This window comes from Barbus barbus (assembly GCF_936440315.1).
Source record: "Barbus barbus genome assembly, chromosome: 41".
In the NCBI taxonomy this organism is placed as follows: domain Eukaryota; kingdom Metazoa; phylum Chordata; class Actinopteri; order Cypriniformes; family Cyprinidae; genus Barbus; species Barbus barbus.
Window position 1 is genome coordinate 25392004 of NC_136719.1, and position 16531 is coordinate 25408534.

A 16531-nucleotide genomic window follows, 5' to 3' on the forward strand; every position below is an offset into this window, starting at 1 on the left:
CTCACTGAAACAGCCCCTCCTAACTTTAATTTTATAAGTGTCTGCAGGACTGTTAGGAGAGGTGGAGGTGTAGCTGCTCTGTTTAAAGATGTTTATCAGTGCAAGCAAATGTCATTTGGTCAGTATTTGTCTTTTGAATACCTAGGTATTGTGCTGAAAGGTGCTCCACGCACTCTTTTATAATTATTTACAGGCCTCCAAAATATTCTCCAGCCTTTGTTGATGATTTCACTGAACTGTTATCAATGATTTCCTCAGAGTTTGACTGTTTTGTTATTGCAGGGGATTTTAATATTCACATAGTAATGCAGAAATCAAAACGACAAAAGAAATTATAACTGTTTTAAACACTTTTGACCTGAGTCAGCATGTGCATGGACCCACACACAGTCGTGGACACACTCTAGATTTACTCATCAGTAGAGGTCTAAACATCTCATCCATTGTAATCAAGGATGTAGCACTATCTGATCACTTCTGTATTTTCTTTGATATATTGATCTCAGTCACCACTGAATCTAGATCTGTATCAGAAAGAGATGCATTAACGAGAACACTAGTGCGCTATTTATGGAGGCAATATCATTAACACCAAGCATTTCTGCAGACTCTGTTGATCTTCTCCTGGAGTCATTTAACTCAAAAGTTAAGAATGTTATTGATATTTCCCCGATAAAGGTCAGCAAGAAGACGGGGAAACAAATCAATTTGGAGAAAATCAACAGCAGTTCAGAGCATGAAAAGACAATGCAGAAAAGCTGAGCGGATGTGGCGGAAGACGAAACTCGAAATCTAACTGACTGGGTAATTCCTTGTTTTTATAATAAACTAATTCCTTGTTTTTATAATTTTTATTTCCATGTTTTTTATTGATTTTAATGGCTATTTCACTTTCTTTTATGTAAAAGCACTTTGAATTACCACTGTGTATGAAATGTGCTATATAAATAAACTTGCCTTGCCTTGGAATAAAATAACTTAAATTATTTAATCCAGTTAGTTGGTAAGTCAACATTTCTCATCATTTGCTTAACTTGCTGTAGCTGCTAAAATAAACTAATTCAAAGAAATTAATAAGAACTATAATAGTAAAATTCACTGAAAAGAATCAAATATTTGAAAAATCTTGATTTAAATCAAATAAAAGCAGTACCAGAAGAACAGCTTGAATCAAAATATTGGGTGCATATCAGATGCATTATAGAAATTCCGAATTAAAATTACACCATCCTTAAACGATCAGAAACCAAATCATAATCCAACAATAAGATGCATTTCAACTTGTTGTTGGACTTATGGTAATTCTTTCTGTAATCAACCGTCACTCATAAAACAAACATGCTACGGAAATGAAAGCAGGTTTTGTCATTGTTTTTCATCTGGTGTCTGATGCATTAGCATTGTCTGAATGATAAATCAGTGTGTGACACAGACTGAAAGATGCCCAGACAGTCTGACTGTTGCTCTTTATTCAGAAGAGAGAAACTGACAGATGAATCTTTTCGTTCGTGATTGATGTGAGTCATGAAGTTGGGTTTGGGCCAGGACTAGTTATGTAATCTAATCCAGCTGCTCCTTGAGTGTCGTTTACTAATGGATCTCCAGCTGAGTCACTGACAGATTTGATTAAACTAAATCAGTCTAATGTTTACATTTCTTTGTATTTTTGACACAGATCCCATCTTCACCAGTAATCCTGGGATTCGCATCTCTGTCCCGTTAGTGGATGTCCTGGAAGACGGCTGCTGGGAGATGAAGATCGTGGAGCAGAAAGACAAACGTATGTTCTGAATAGCATGGGCAGAATTTACTATGGAACCGAGCAGCAAATTGGAGGCAGAACGTGGAATTTTGCCCAGGTGTGGAAACCCAATTCCATTGTAGAGGGTGAAATTGATTTATTGGCTGTCCCAATCAGGTTTTTTTATGGATTATACAGGTGCTGGTCATAAAATTAGAATATCATGAAAAAGTTGATTTATTTCAGTAATACCATTCAAAAAGTGAAACTTGTATATTAGATTCATTCAATTACACACAGACTGATATATTTCAAATGTTTATGTCCTTTAATTTTGACGATTATAACTGACAACTAATGAAAGTCCCAAATTCAGTATGTCAGAAAATTAGAATATTGTGAAAATGTTCAATATTGAAGACCCCTGGTGCCACACTCTAATCAGCTAATTAACTCAAAACACCTGCAAAAGCCTTTAAATGGTCTCTCAGTCTAGTTCTGTAGGCTACACAATCATGGGGAAGACTGCTGACTTGACAGTTGTCCAAAAGACGACCACTGACACCTTGCACAAGGAGGGCAAGACACAAAAGGTCATTGCTAAAGAGGCTGGCTGTTCACAGAGCTCTGTGTCCAAGCATATTAATAGAGGGGAGAAGGGAAGAACAAGATGTGGTAGAAAAAAGTGTACAAGCAATAAGGATAACCGCACCCTGGAGAGGATTGTGAAAAAAAAAAAACATTCAAAAATGTGAGGGAGATTCACAAAGAGTGGACTGCAGCTGGAGTCAGTGCTTCAAGAACCACCACGCACAGACGTATGCAAGACATGGGTTTCAGCTGTCGCATTCCTTGTGTGAAGCCACTCTTGAACAAGAGACAGCGTCAGAAGCGTCTTGACTGGACTGCTGCTGAGTGGTCCAAAGTTATGTTCTCTGATGAAAGTAAATTTTGCATTTCCTTTGGAAATCAAGGTCCCAGAGTCTGGAGGAAGAGAGGAGAGGCACATAATCCACGTTGCTTGAGGTTCAGTGTAAAGTTTCCACAGTCATTGATGGTTTGGGGTGCCATGTCATCTGCTGGTGTTGGTCCATTGTGTTTTCTGAGGTCCAAGGTCAACGCAGCCGTCTACCAGGAAGTTTTAGAGCACTTCATGCTTCCTGCTGCTGACCAACTTTATGGAGATGCAGATTTCATTTTCCAACAGGACTTGGCACCTGCACACACTGCCAAAGCTACCAGTACCTGGTTTAAGGACCATGGTATCCCTGTTCTTGATTGGCCAGCAAACTCGCCTGACCTTAACCCCATAGAAAACCTATGGGGTATTGTGAAGAGGAAGATGCAATACGCCAGACCCAACAATTCAGAAGAGCTGAAGGCCACTCTCAGAGCAACATGGGCTCTCATAACACCTGAGCAGTGCCACAGACTGATCGACTCCATGCCACGCCGCATTGCTGCAGTAATCCAGGCCAAAGGAGCCCCAACTAAATATTGAGTGCTGTACATGCTCATACTTTTCAGTTGGCCAACATTTATAAAAATATTTTTTTTTGCATTGGTCTTAATTGATATTCTAATTTTCTGAGATACTGAATTTGGGACTTTCATTAGTTGTCAGTTATAATCATCAAAATTAAAGGAAATAAACATTTGAAATATATCAGTCTGTGTGTAATGAATGAATCTAATATACAAGTTTCACTTTTTGAATGGTATTACTGAAATCAACTTTTTCATGATATTCTAATTTTATGACCAGCACCTGTATAATTATACAATTCTACTGTCACAGTTAAGAAAGTCCATGTGTTCCTTGTTCTCCTGCCCGGTTTAGTTCTTGTCATTTAGTTTCCTCGGTTGCACATTAGTTTCAGGTGTTATTAATTTACCCATTATATATAATCCCTGTTTTGTCCTGTTGTCTGTTGGATATTTACTTTACAATTATTTGTGCTACGTTTGCGGTTCTCCGGTTTCTTCATCGATTTATTATTAAACTGCTAGTTTAGATTATACTCCCTCGATGTGGTGTTTTGCTATTACTAGTGCTATTATTATTATTATTATTATTATTACTGTTGTTGGCTTTTGTAGTAATATTATTTATTGCTATTGTATGCTTTTTTTATTTATTTATCCGTTTCGATCAGATTCTGATTTATTTATGATTCTGTTTTTATGAATATTACTTCCATTAATTCACTTTCTTTTTTTTTGTTTTTTTTCAGTTTGAACAGGACATCCTGGAAGCATGTCTGTTTCTGCTGGAGAAGGGTGAGGTGGCTATGACCGAATGGAGGGATCCAGTGATCGTGTCCAGAATGGTATCTGCTCTGGTGAGTCACATTCACATGACATCGACATGGATTCATAAGAAATCATGAATGACACATTTGAGAAGGTGAATTGCAGTGGACAGCATGTGGTAGTTTTGGGTTCATAGGAATCTTTCAAGACGGTACATGTTGAACACCAGCGCCGGTGCTTGTTTACAGAAGCACATGCTTTCTCTTTCATTGAAACACACATTCTCCTGTCTCATCTGGTTGAGCCTAAGTGGAAGGTGAGATTGTGACGAAGCGATGGGTTAGCTGAAACTACAAGCAGTTCTGTCTTCGCTAGTTTGAGTTGAAGGTGATGGTCCATCCAGCAAGAAATGTCTGTTAGACACGCTGAGATGTGAGCAGCTATCGTTGGATCGTCAGAATGGAATGAGAGGTAGAGTTGAGTGTCCTCCGCATAGCAGTGACCTGAAAAGCCATGTTTCTGAATGACAGAACCTAGTGATGCCATGTAGACCGAAAAGAGAAGTGGTCCAAGAACTGAGCCCTGAGGCACCCCAGTAGCTAGATGTTGCGACTTGGAAAGCTCACCTCTCCAAGATACTTAGAGTCTTGCCTCTCTGATAGGTCCTTCAAACCACTGGAGTGCGGTTCCTGAGATGCCCTTTCTCAATAGGGTTGACACAAGGATCTGATGGTTGACCGTATCAAAAGCAGCAGACAGATCCAGCAAAATGAGTAATGAAGATTTGGAAGCCGCTCTTGCAAGTCTTAGGGCTTCAACAATAAAGCAAGGCAGTTTTGGTCAAATGTCCACTTCTGAAGCCAGATTGGTTGCTGTCCAGGAGGTTGTTCGTGTGAGAAAGACCGAGACAACTCGTTCAAGTGTTTTTGCAATGAAAGGAAGGTGAAACCGGTCTATAGTTCCCTAAAAGAGTTGTTTTTTTTGTTTTTTTTATACACGAGCCTGTTTAAGTGCTGAAGGAAAACTTCCAGTGTGAAGGGATGTTAACTATGTGAGTGCAGGTACAACTGCAGGAGAAATGGCTTGAAGGAGATGAGATTGAATAGGCTCAAGCGGACAGGTAGTAGGATGACTGGAAAGGAGAGATGTCCTTTAATTCTATACACTTCTGAATTGATGGATCTAGAACTGCAAAAAGGTTTGTCACATTTTACTTTTGCAGTCTCCCTTTTAAGATTTGTTACAAATGTCTTGCATAATCAATCTACAACAAACACTGAAATAACAGCTATGTTAATTGAAAGTATAATATTACAAATATACACACAGCTGTTTAAAAGTTTGGTTGGTAAGATGTTTTTAATTAAGTCTTTTCTACTCACCGAGGCTGTAATATTTTTGCTCTTACTGTATTGGACCAAATAAATGCAAAGTATTAATGGCTGTTTTCTGTGAACATGTTGAAGTGTAACTTATTTCTGTGATCAAAGCTGAATTTTCAGCATCTCTTCAGTGTCACATGATCCTTCAGAAATCATTCTAATATGCTGATTTGCTGCTCAAAACATTTCTGATTATCAATGTTGAGAGGAGTTGTGCTGCTTAATATTTAGTAGAAACCGTGATGCATTTCATTTTTTCAGGATTCACAGATTTGTACAATATTCTTTTGCATAATCATTACATTATAATTATTTGATTTAATAATTTCCTGCGTTCTCGCATGTTTCCTGATGTTTTGAGGAATAGAAAAGATGCATGATTCAAGAGATGAAAAGCACCTGTTTTTGAAGAGCTTTTCTGTTCTTCTGTGACAGGTGAACTCCAATGACGACCGTGGTGTGCTGAGGGGTAATTGGTCAAACAACTATGTAGGCGGGACGAGTCCCACTGCTTGGAGCGGGAGCGGCGACATCCTGAGACCGTATTAAAAAAGCTCAGGGAAGCCTGTCAAATTCGGCCAGTGCTGGGTCTATGCAGGAGTCACCACATCTGGTACGTTGGATATGTTTTTATCACAGTCAACAGCCAGGAAAAAAAATAATTTTGTTTTTAGGAATAAAATCGGTGTGAATCTGAACAAAGTAGTGTCTTTCCTTGAGCTTTTGACGTTCAGGGCAACTCCAACACTCTGCAATTTTTGCATCAATACTGTTAAGAGTTTATATAAATCTCTGTAATGTTTCTTCCATTTTCTCTCAGTGTTAAGATGTCTCGGCATTCCCACTCGTTGTGTGACCAACTTCAGCTCTGCTCACGACACGGACCTTTCCTTGACCACAGACGTTTATCTTGATGAGAAACTGGAGCTCCTCAAAGACGAGACCAGCGACTCTGTCTGGTACGATAACAACCATCACCTTAAGTTCCTTTTATGGTCACTAATGTCATCAGTGTCAGCTTCATGTCATACTTGGTCTCTCTGATCAGTAAAAATATATGCATGGAAAATTTGACAGTTCTCAAATACAGCAATCATTAGACACTTCACTATAATAACCCCGGTGCTAAATTAAATGCAAACTAAAACCACTTGAAATAACCTAAACTTGTTGCCTTGGCAACTAACTGAAATATAATTTTGTAATTTTCCTTTAGTTTAAAGGTGCAATATGAGATCTTGGAAAATGCTAACTTTAGCCTGAAAGCGAATGTCCCACCCTCCCTGCAATCTAGTGATGGGAAGTTCGGATCATTTTACTGACTCGGACCTTTGAGTCTCGTTCAGCAAAATTATTATTATTATTTTTTTCTTCCCCCAAGAGTAATTTTGTTCATTTTAGCAATGTAATTAAAATGTTACGTGCTACTTCCCTAACACATCTACTGCTTATACCAAGTTTTGTATCATTTGTAGCGTGATCAACGTTTGCATAAGAAACAGAAAAAAAATAAATCATTGTTTACCTGGGTCTTTAGTCTGATTAGCTCGCCTCTTATCTGGGTTTGAGTCGTTTGTTCATCACGTGACCGCCTCCTAAGCTAAACTAGGGATCCTCAAATCTGGCCCAAGAGATCCACTTTCCTGCAGAGTTTAGCTCTAACCCTAATCAAACACACCTGAGCATACTAATCCATTGTCTTCAGAATCATTAGAAAATCACAGGTAGGTGAGTTTTATCAGGGTTGGCGTTTAAACTCTGCAGTGCATTGGCCCTTCAGGGCAAGATTTGAGGAACCAGAGCCGGAAAGAATTGATTAGTTCATCTCTCGAGTCGTTTGTTCTCTTGTCACGTGACGTGACCACATTGGATAGAGAAATTAATTTACAAATGGCAGCATAGTAGCTATTCTTTAATAATTATTATTATTATTAGGGGTTCAAGCACATAGTGCTGAAACCCTATTGTAAGGATTTCAATTTTTTTTTTTTATTAAAATGTTTTACTGTAATCACAATCTGGCATAATTTAAAAACTGAAATTGGTTAATTTAACTCTTAAGACTTGCAATAAGCTTTGTTGCACATATAGATTTGAAATAAATGGTGACAGTGTGTAAGCATGCCTATTGAGTATTAATATACTAGTTTAATCATTTCACTTCTGCTTGTGAGCATATAATTCTCCATTTTGGATGTTTTGCTGTCAGCAATACATCCAGGTTGGCCTAGACCACCTTAAGTGCTTGAACCCCTGGTAATCGCTGCTTGCAGCTATATTTATTGTTATTTACTCTTACAGTTACTTGATGTGTTTCTGGTCCCACATTGTAGCTGCAAGATTAGCCGCTTGCAGTCAGGGGCGGAATTAAAAGCGGAGACGTCAAGTCGGACACTTGGTGACTGTAGTGATGATCGCATGGTGTTTCCATACTCTTCACAGAAAGTGAATTAAATGTAATTGTTTGCTCAAACATTTAAACATTTGTGTATTTGACACTTTTATATACTGCTTAATACAGCGTCATCTGTTCAAGAATAAACTTCAACAAACACAGGCTACTAAATGCAGATAAAGTGGGGGTATACAGGTGCATCAATAAATTGGAATGTCGTGGAAAAGTTCATTTCAGTAATTCGACTCAAATTGTGAAACTCGTGTATTAAACTACTTCAGTCTGTGTGCACTGAATTTAAGTCTTTGGTTCTTTTAATTGTGGTGATTTTTAGGCTCCCATGTAACAAACCCACCAATTCACTATCTCAAATTGGAATACTTCACAAGACCAATAGAAAGTTTTATTGAAATGTTGGCCTTCTGGAAAGTATGTTCATTTACTGTATATGTACTCAATACTTTGTAGGGGCTCCTTTTGCTTTAATTACTGCCTCAACTCGGCATGGCGAGTTGATTAGTTTGTGGCACTGCTCAGGTGTAATGGAAGCCCAGGTTGCTTTGACAGCGGCCTTCAGGTCATCTGCATTGTTGGGTCTGGTGTCTCATCATCCTCCTTGACAAACCATAGATCCTCTATGGGGTTCAGGTCAGGCGAGTTTACTGGCCAATCAAGCACAGTAACACCATGGTCATTGAACCAGCTTTTGGTACCTTTTGGCAGTGTCGGCAGGTGCCAAGTCCTGCTGGAAAATGAAATCAGCATTTCCATAAAGCTTGGCAGCAGAAGGAAGCATGAAGTGCTCTAAAATTTCCTGGTAGATGGCTGCGTTGACTGTGGACTTCAGAAAACACAGTGGACCAACACCAGCGGATGACATGACAGCCCAAATTATCACTGACTGTGGAAACTTCACACTGGACTTCAAGCAACATGGATTCTGTGCCTCTCCACTCTTCCTCCAGACTCTGGGACCTTGATTTCCAAATGAAATGCAAAATTTACTTCCATCTGAAAAAAGGACTTTGGACCACTGAGCAACAGTCCAGTTCTTTTTCTCCACAGCCCAGGTAAGACGCTTCTGACGTTGTCTCTGGTTCAGAAGTGGCTTGGTAGCCCTTTTCCTGAAGACGTCTGAGCGTGGTGACTCTTGATGCACTGACTCCAGCTTCAGTCCATTCCTTGTGAAGCTCTCCCAAGTGTTTGAATCAGCTTTGCTTGACAGTATTCTCAAGCTTGCGGTCATCCCTGTTGCTTGTGCACCTTTTCCTACCCAAATTCTTCCTTCCAGTCAACTTTGCATTTAATATGCTTTGATACAGCACTCTGTGAACAGCCACGCCTTTCAGTAATGACCCTCTGTGACTTACCCTCTTTGTGGAGGGCGTCAATGTTGTCTTCTGGATCATTGCCAAGTCAGTAGTCTTCTCCATTATTGTGGTTTCAAAGAACAAGGGATACCCAGAATTTATACTGTAGGGATGGTCATTAAATGAAACTCAAATGTAAGTATTCTAATATTTTGAGATACTGATTTGACTTTGCGCTTAAAGCTCATGAAAATGAAAACAAACTTTTGAAATGTTTTACCTGTAACATTTCAAAAAGTGAAACTTTCATATAAATTTGAGATTCATTACAAGAAGAAATTAACTTTCACGATATTCAAATTTTTTTTTTTTTGTTATACCTGTATGTGATCGAAAGGCGGCTGCAACGCCAATCAAAGTTGGACAAGTGTTCTAACCAGAATTCATTGCTTTTGTCAGGCGGCAGCCGATCTTTGCAGTGCCGCATGAAGTTGAACAAGCCTATGAACTAATCCATTATCTTTCCGGCTCTGACTACATGGGTTTAGCTTATGAGGCTGTCACGTGATGAACGAACGACTCGAAACAGGTGAACTAATTCAGTGCAGAACCTATTTGGATGTGCATGCGTGACTGAACGAATCCCTCCCCGAGACGACCCGTTCTTCCCGAGTCACATTCAAAATGAACGAATCGTTCAAGAAAGACCCATCACTACTGCAATCGCCGTCCAAATCCACGCCCCCTGAACGCATGCGCTACATTAAATTACTATATGGCTATAATGGCTATATCAACAGTTTCAAAGTACAGTCCTCGCGCCCTCCCCATTCTGCACATTTCTTAAATGCATATCACGTCCGTCGGTTGTTCTGTTCGACCGCAAGTCATAAGTGCCCTGCGACGTGGACATCACCAGACATTACACCATTATTCTAGTTCAAAGCTCATGTTCCATACAAAGGGCATTAAAGGGTGCAATTACGTGACTTTTATCTGAATAGGGTGATTTAAAGGGGACCTAACACACACTTTCACCCAATCTTGTTAATCTTGAGTACCTATAGAGTAGTACTGCATCCTTCATATCTCAAGTTTTTATTTTTATCATATTAATAAAAGAAACCTGCAGCTTTGATTCTCTCTGGAAAAAGCCGAGCTTCTGGAGGTGTGCTGTGTGGGTGGAGCTAAAGAGTGACAAGCACTTGCGCCAATCGCCAACAAAATGGAGACATTTTGATGCCATTTCACTTACCGTTTGCAGTTCTGAATCATGACCACAACTGGGACTGCTCCATCTTTAAGCCTTGTTTATAAAACGTTTGTCAACAAACACTTGAGAGACTCCATTGCTGCCCCGGAAAAAAACAAACCGTATTCGCTGTTCACGTAACCAGTGGGTTCTTTTGGGAAACTGAACTAGGTTCTCTTTCCCTCACAACCAAAAACACCTCTTTAGAGACCTTCTTCCCGAGCGAGTCCCGTGCAGTGCTGTCGAATGAAATGTTGAGTGTGCTCTGGTCGTTGCTGACACGGGCACGTTCTTCCGGGAGAAATGCCCATATAACGAGTTCCAAGTTCGAGTAACGAGTTCAGCAAGAACCATGATCAAAAAAAAAAAAAAACTTGTCTGAACCCAAAAGTGTTTTTTTTTTTTTGTACAGAAATACTGTTATGCGTCCAAATAGTTTTTTGAAACCTTGTTAAAGAGTTGGATTCTCATGCTAGGCATGGACAGTGTAAACAACTCTGAATGCATGAAACCGCATTGTAAAGACCAATAGTTATCACTTTACAATAAGATCTTATTAGTTAACCTTAGTTAATGCATTAACATTCACAATGAGCAATAGCTACATTTGCTACAGAAGTTATTTATTAAAAAAAAAAAAACCTTATTTAATGAGCTAACCTGAACTATCACAGTTGCAATTCTTGATTTTAACAATGTTAAATATTGGAATACCTAAGATTAATGAATGTTTAGAATTTTTCATTGGAGTTTAACTAATAAAGCCCAAGTGTGACCGAACAAAGAATCAAAAAGCTTTCAAACAATATCTAGGGCATGTTGTAGTCCAGCTTAAAATGTAAAAAGATTTGAAAATAGCCTAAAGACTTTGTAAGTATTTGACACTGAACACCTTAGCAAATCTAGGGCTGCATGATAAATCACATGCTATTATTTACCGCGCATTTTGTCAGTAAAGCCAGTTCTTTAATCAGCGTACATTTCCATCACATGCGTGCCTTCACATGGAGCAGTATTTACTACACAGCCGTATTCACTGACAAGATGTGCATTAAATATCTCATGTGATTTTTATCATGCAGCCTTAACAAATACACAAACAATGAATGGCTTTGAATTTAAATTTAAAGTGGTCCTGATATTTTAAAGATCATTATTTGGTGTAACAGAATATGTTGACATGGTTTAATGTTCAAAAAACATTTTTCAAATGCTGTACCTTTTTATTATAGTTCCACTATACCCCGCCTCTCAAACAAGTCCTTTTCTAACAATTCCCTTTATCCGACAAGTGTAGTCTGCTCTGATTAGCCAACTGACCCAGTGCATTGATTTGGCCAAACACCGCAAGCACGCGTCAGAAATGTAACTCCCCTTACCATAATAGCAAGCTTCAGCTCTAAGTAAATACAAAGACCGTTAATAGTGTCCTTTTGTTCTCCTTTTGGGCTTGAACTGATGCTAAAACAGAGTCATGTGACTGACACAGTGGTGAAGCTTGTATGTGTTTGTGCAACAAGCCGCAATTAAAGGGATCGTTCACTCCAAAATTAAAATTTGCGGTTTCTCACCCTCTGGTCATCCAAGGTGGTTTTTTTTTTTTTTTTTTATTAATACGTTGTTTAATTGAAAAATGCATTCGTGAATCATTTCACTTTGGATCTTTCAATTCGTGAAATTAGATTCACAAACCCGCTCCGAAGTTCTGATCTAAATGATTCGGGATCCACACTCCGAAATCACGATCTGAACCAAATGAATCCCGATACGTGATCCGTTTGGAGCGCTTTGAAACTGAATAATTTTGCAGTGCACTGGTTCTTATTTCGATGTATTGGTTCTATTTCACCCCTCACTACGTGATTTTTATTACAAGTGATGTCGAAATTTGGAAAATGGCTTTTAAACTCTTTTTGCTAGTAAATGGCTTGAAATGATCGAGGTTGCAAGTTAGAGTTTGAATCGATCGGAGCGGTTCCAGCATAAGTGACTCATTCAATTGAATCGGTTTGTCTGTTCTTCTGCATTGTCTGCAGCCATGTTTACTCGACACTGTCTGTAGTACTTCTGGCTTGGCTCGCTAGTTTTGAGATCAACTGAAATAAGTTTAGTGTCTACTAATAAAATATCAATATTTCCATTCTGAAGATGAACCCGAAACATCCAACAAATGTTCACACGACATAACCAGTTTACTGCTAACTAGTGAAACGCTCCATTGATATGGCAAGCTGCAGCTCAAAATTCATGTTAGATGGGAACATTGTGAATTAAGCTACAGTCGATCATAATGCACAGTTACTTTTGTAGTTTGACCACTGCAATTCAGTTGGAAACAGTCAATAGGAAATCAGTCGAAATAATCCAGTTCTCATTCAGATTATTGTTGTATCTGATTGTATTAGTTTAGAGCAGGGGTCACCAAGTTCAGTCCTGGAGGGCCTTACAGAGTTTAGCTCCAACCCTAATCAAACACCTGAAGCGGCTAATCAAGGTCTTACTAGATACAGTGGGGATCGAAAGTTTGGGAACCCCTTGCAGAATCTGTGAAAATGTGGATAATTTTACCAAAATAAGAGAGATCATACAAAATGCATGTTATTTTTTATTTAGTACTGTCCTGAGTAAGATATTTTCCATAAAATATGTTTACATATAGTCCACAAGACAAAAAAATAGTTTAAATTATTAAAATAACCACATTCAAAAGTTTGGGAACCCTTGGTTCTTACTACTGTGTGTGGTTACCTGGATGATCTACGACTGTTTTTGTTTTGTGATGGTTGTGTTTGAGTCCCTTGTTTGTTCTGAACAGTTCAACTGAGCACTGTTCTTCAGAAAAATCCTCCAGGTCCTGCAGAATCTTCAGTTTTCCAGCATCTTTTGCATATTTGAACCCTTTCCAGCAGTAACTGTATGATTTTGAGATCCATCTTTTCACGCTGAGGATGATTGAGGGACTCAAACACAACAATTAAAAAAGGTTCAAACATTCACTGATGCTCCAGAAGGAAACGCGATGCATTAAGAGCCGGGGGGTGAAAACTTTTTGAAATTGAAGATCAAGGTAAATTGTACTTAATTTGTCTTCCAGGAAACATGCAAGTATCTTCTGTCGCATCAGAAGGGCAGTACTAAATGGAAAAATATGATATTTCAACAAAATAAGAAAAATTTGGACATCATCCTGTTCAAACTCTCCATCGTCCTGAAGAACACCAGCCCAAAGCAGCGCACGGCCAGTCTGCTGTATGAGGTGATGGTCATGTACTACACTGGAGTGCTGAAAGACATCGTGAAGAAGGACCGGATTCCTATTGTCCTTACACCGCAAGAGAGTGAGTGGAGTCTGACTATTAAACCGTCCCAGCAGAGACTTTTCTCTGGTTATTGTGCCTCTCAATGTCTGCTTTAGTTGCTGCTATTATCAAAAATAAGGTAAGGTACTACAATGAATTTTTAGGTGCAAACAAGATATAAAGTTGCCCCTTTTGGTGTACTTCTCCAGTGACAAGCTGTTCTCCTAAAGGCACAATTTTTTTGTAAGTTTTGTTTGATATTGTAGTAATGCTTAGTTTTGATTAGGGCTGCAAAATATATATTTTTTTAATATATATATATATATATTATATATATATATATATATATATATATAATTTTGCGTGTATTTTTATGCTTGTTTGTAATTTTATATATAAATAACATGTTTCTTTTAATATGCATCTGTGTATTTCTTTATACATAATAACTTACACAGTACATGAACTGAATTAATCACAATTAATCATTTTGCAGTCCTATTTTTAATATTTTAAATTGGATCCTGTTCATGAACAAAAAAAAAATTATTGTGTGTATGTTAGTGTTTCTTACACGCATTGAACATTTAGCATGACTAATTGGTCACTCTTATGGGCAGTGAGCAAAGAGGAAACCTTTAGTGGAGTTCTGTGCAAAATGACATGGTTCTCATTGTAATGGTTTTCTCATTGTCACTAATGCCATGCCCCTTTGTCTCCTTTCAGCCAAGACTATTCCTTGGACTCTGCAGTATGAGGAGTACATGAACTATCTCGTGGACCAGGGTGCTCTGATGCTCACGGTCACTGGTCGGGTCGATCAGACCAAACAGATTCTAGCCACACAGTTCAACTTCAGACTGCGAACACCAGACCTCATAATCACTGTACGGCAATGAGACTAGTCTTGATTTGTGATGCATCATAACCATTGCTGTCAAAATTGGCAACATTAATGCAGGCGATTAACTTTTTCAGTTTAACAGCGTTAAAAATATTTAACATGGGGGCAGGGTTAGGGTTGGCCACCCCATTCACGACTGCTGCTTAGACTGCTTATTCTTGACCAGAATTGCGTTTATTTAATGTCTTTACATCAAATGAGACTTTTCAGATGCACACACCACTTCGCCTCAGTGCCAGGCGCTAATCAAACAAGCACTGAAAATCTGCAGGTGACGATCGGCTTCAGCAGAACGTCATTGAACTGTGGTCAGATAAGGTGTTGTCCGGCCATGTTCCTGTCCTGTCAGCCGTTATACTGCGCTCATAGTGCATGCGCTGCAATTGCATGCACAAATACAGAGGCGTGCGCTATAGCCTGTATAATTTCATATTAAATCACGAATGAAACTACAAGCATGCGTGTCAGATCTACATTACGTTCAGCAGCGGCAGCTCTTAAAGTAATGGCAGCCTAATAACCAGCTGCTGTGATTTCTGTTAATCCAAGGAAAAAGAGGAAATCTATAACTTTTGTAGCTTTATAGATTCCTCTTTAATTTAGACTGGTGTTGATAACTTATTCAATTTCTGTATGTCCTACATGCTGAAGGGCACTGGTAAATTATATTTAATGGGTTTGTGAATATTGTTTTAAGTTCACCTTAAAAAAAAAAGTCTAATGTTGAAATTCATTGCTCTCAATTATACGGTGATGTTACATGGCTATAGTCAATGTTTAAATATTAGGAAAGAGCAATTTCCTAGAGACATCAGTAGTATTGATATCGGTGATACTTGCCTTCAGCCATAAAGATGACATTAAACAAATTTGAGAAAAATACTGTCTTTGTTTCTACATTAAATTTGAAGAGTGAATGAAGTTATTGCAATATAAAAGTATTTAATAACTTAAATGTTTGGGATTAATTTCAGAGAAAATGTGCAATTGTGACCGCTCCAATCATAAGTGGTACATATGACTTGTGCTCTATATTCACTGTCCTCTAAAGTCACATGATTGTGTGAGGAACAGACTACGTTTAAGTTCATTCCCTCAATTTTAGCTCTCAAATCTCATTCTCATTTCATTCTAAATCCATTGTGTTTGTACTGTTTCAGCCTCTGGAGGATGCTGTGGTGGGTAAAGAGTTGACCGTCAAGATCACGTTCCAGAACCCGCTGTCACAAGTATTGAAGAACGTTTTGTTCCGTGTAGAGGGACTGGGAATGCAGAGCGTCAGAAAGATCGAACATGGGTAAGACTTTCAGTGTTTAACAGCATTTTAATTTCAGCTGTGATCGTTTATCAAATTTAATGAAGTACTGTTACTATACATTTACTGTGTCTGAAGAGTGAAAAGCTTCCAGTAAGTTTATATTCTGGTTCTGTCTGTCAGTGACGTGGAGAAGCTTGCGACGGTTACACTGATGGAGAAGTTTGTTCCTACCGTCTCCGGCTCTCAGAAGCTCCTGGCATCAATGGACTGCCGTCTGCTCACTCAAGTGCATGGATTCGCTGATATTGTGGTGAAACCAGAGTTAAACGAGCACTACCAGTGTAAAGCCTTCTAATGCTCTGTTTACTTAATGTTAACTTAAGACACTAATTTATATGAAACTGATGCAAGTCAACAATAAAGATCCTCCTTGTGCATATTTTGTCTCCTTGTACTAATGTTTATGTGAGCAGATGTTCATGAACTGAAATCATTCTCATGTGTATTTGCATAATAATGGACAAGTTAATTTTTTATTTAATTCACAAGCAATATAGTTTTTATTCAGATGCTGTTATATCAAGAATTGCACCATTTTGCATGCAATTAACAGCTGGAGATGGGGAAAGAAAAGGTCTTCAGTAACTTCTTTACAAAGTAACATGCACAATTCTCTGGAAATGTAGCATTTTGTTGATGTTCATGAAGTCTCATTAAAATTCATAAACATTTCAACC

General features: G+C 38.5%; 1 pseudogene across 1 annotated transcript; it reads left to right on the plus strand.

Annotated features, from left to right (window-relative positions):
- The first annotated feature begins 1524 nt into the window (after positions 1-1524).
- On the plus strand, positions 1525-16149 carry LOC306860950 (protein-glutamine gamma-glutamyltransferase K-like; annotated as a pseudogene). The gene is made up of 10 exons: positions 1525-1534; positions 1676-1859; positions 3976-4083; positions 5812-5989; positions 6197-6335; positions 7710-7821; positions 13509-13671; positions 14359-14519; positions 15697-15833; positions 15975-16149. The product of its transcript is annotated as a protein-glutamine gamma-glutamyltransferase K-like (transcript).
- Positions 16150-16531: the final 382 nt, after the last annotated feature.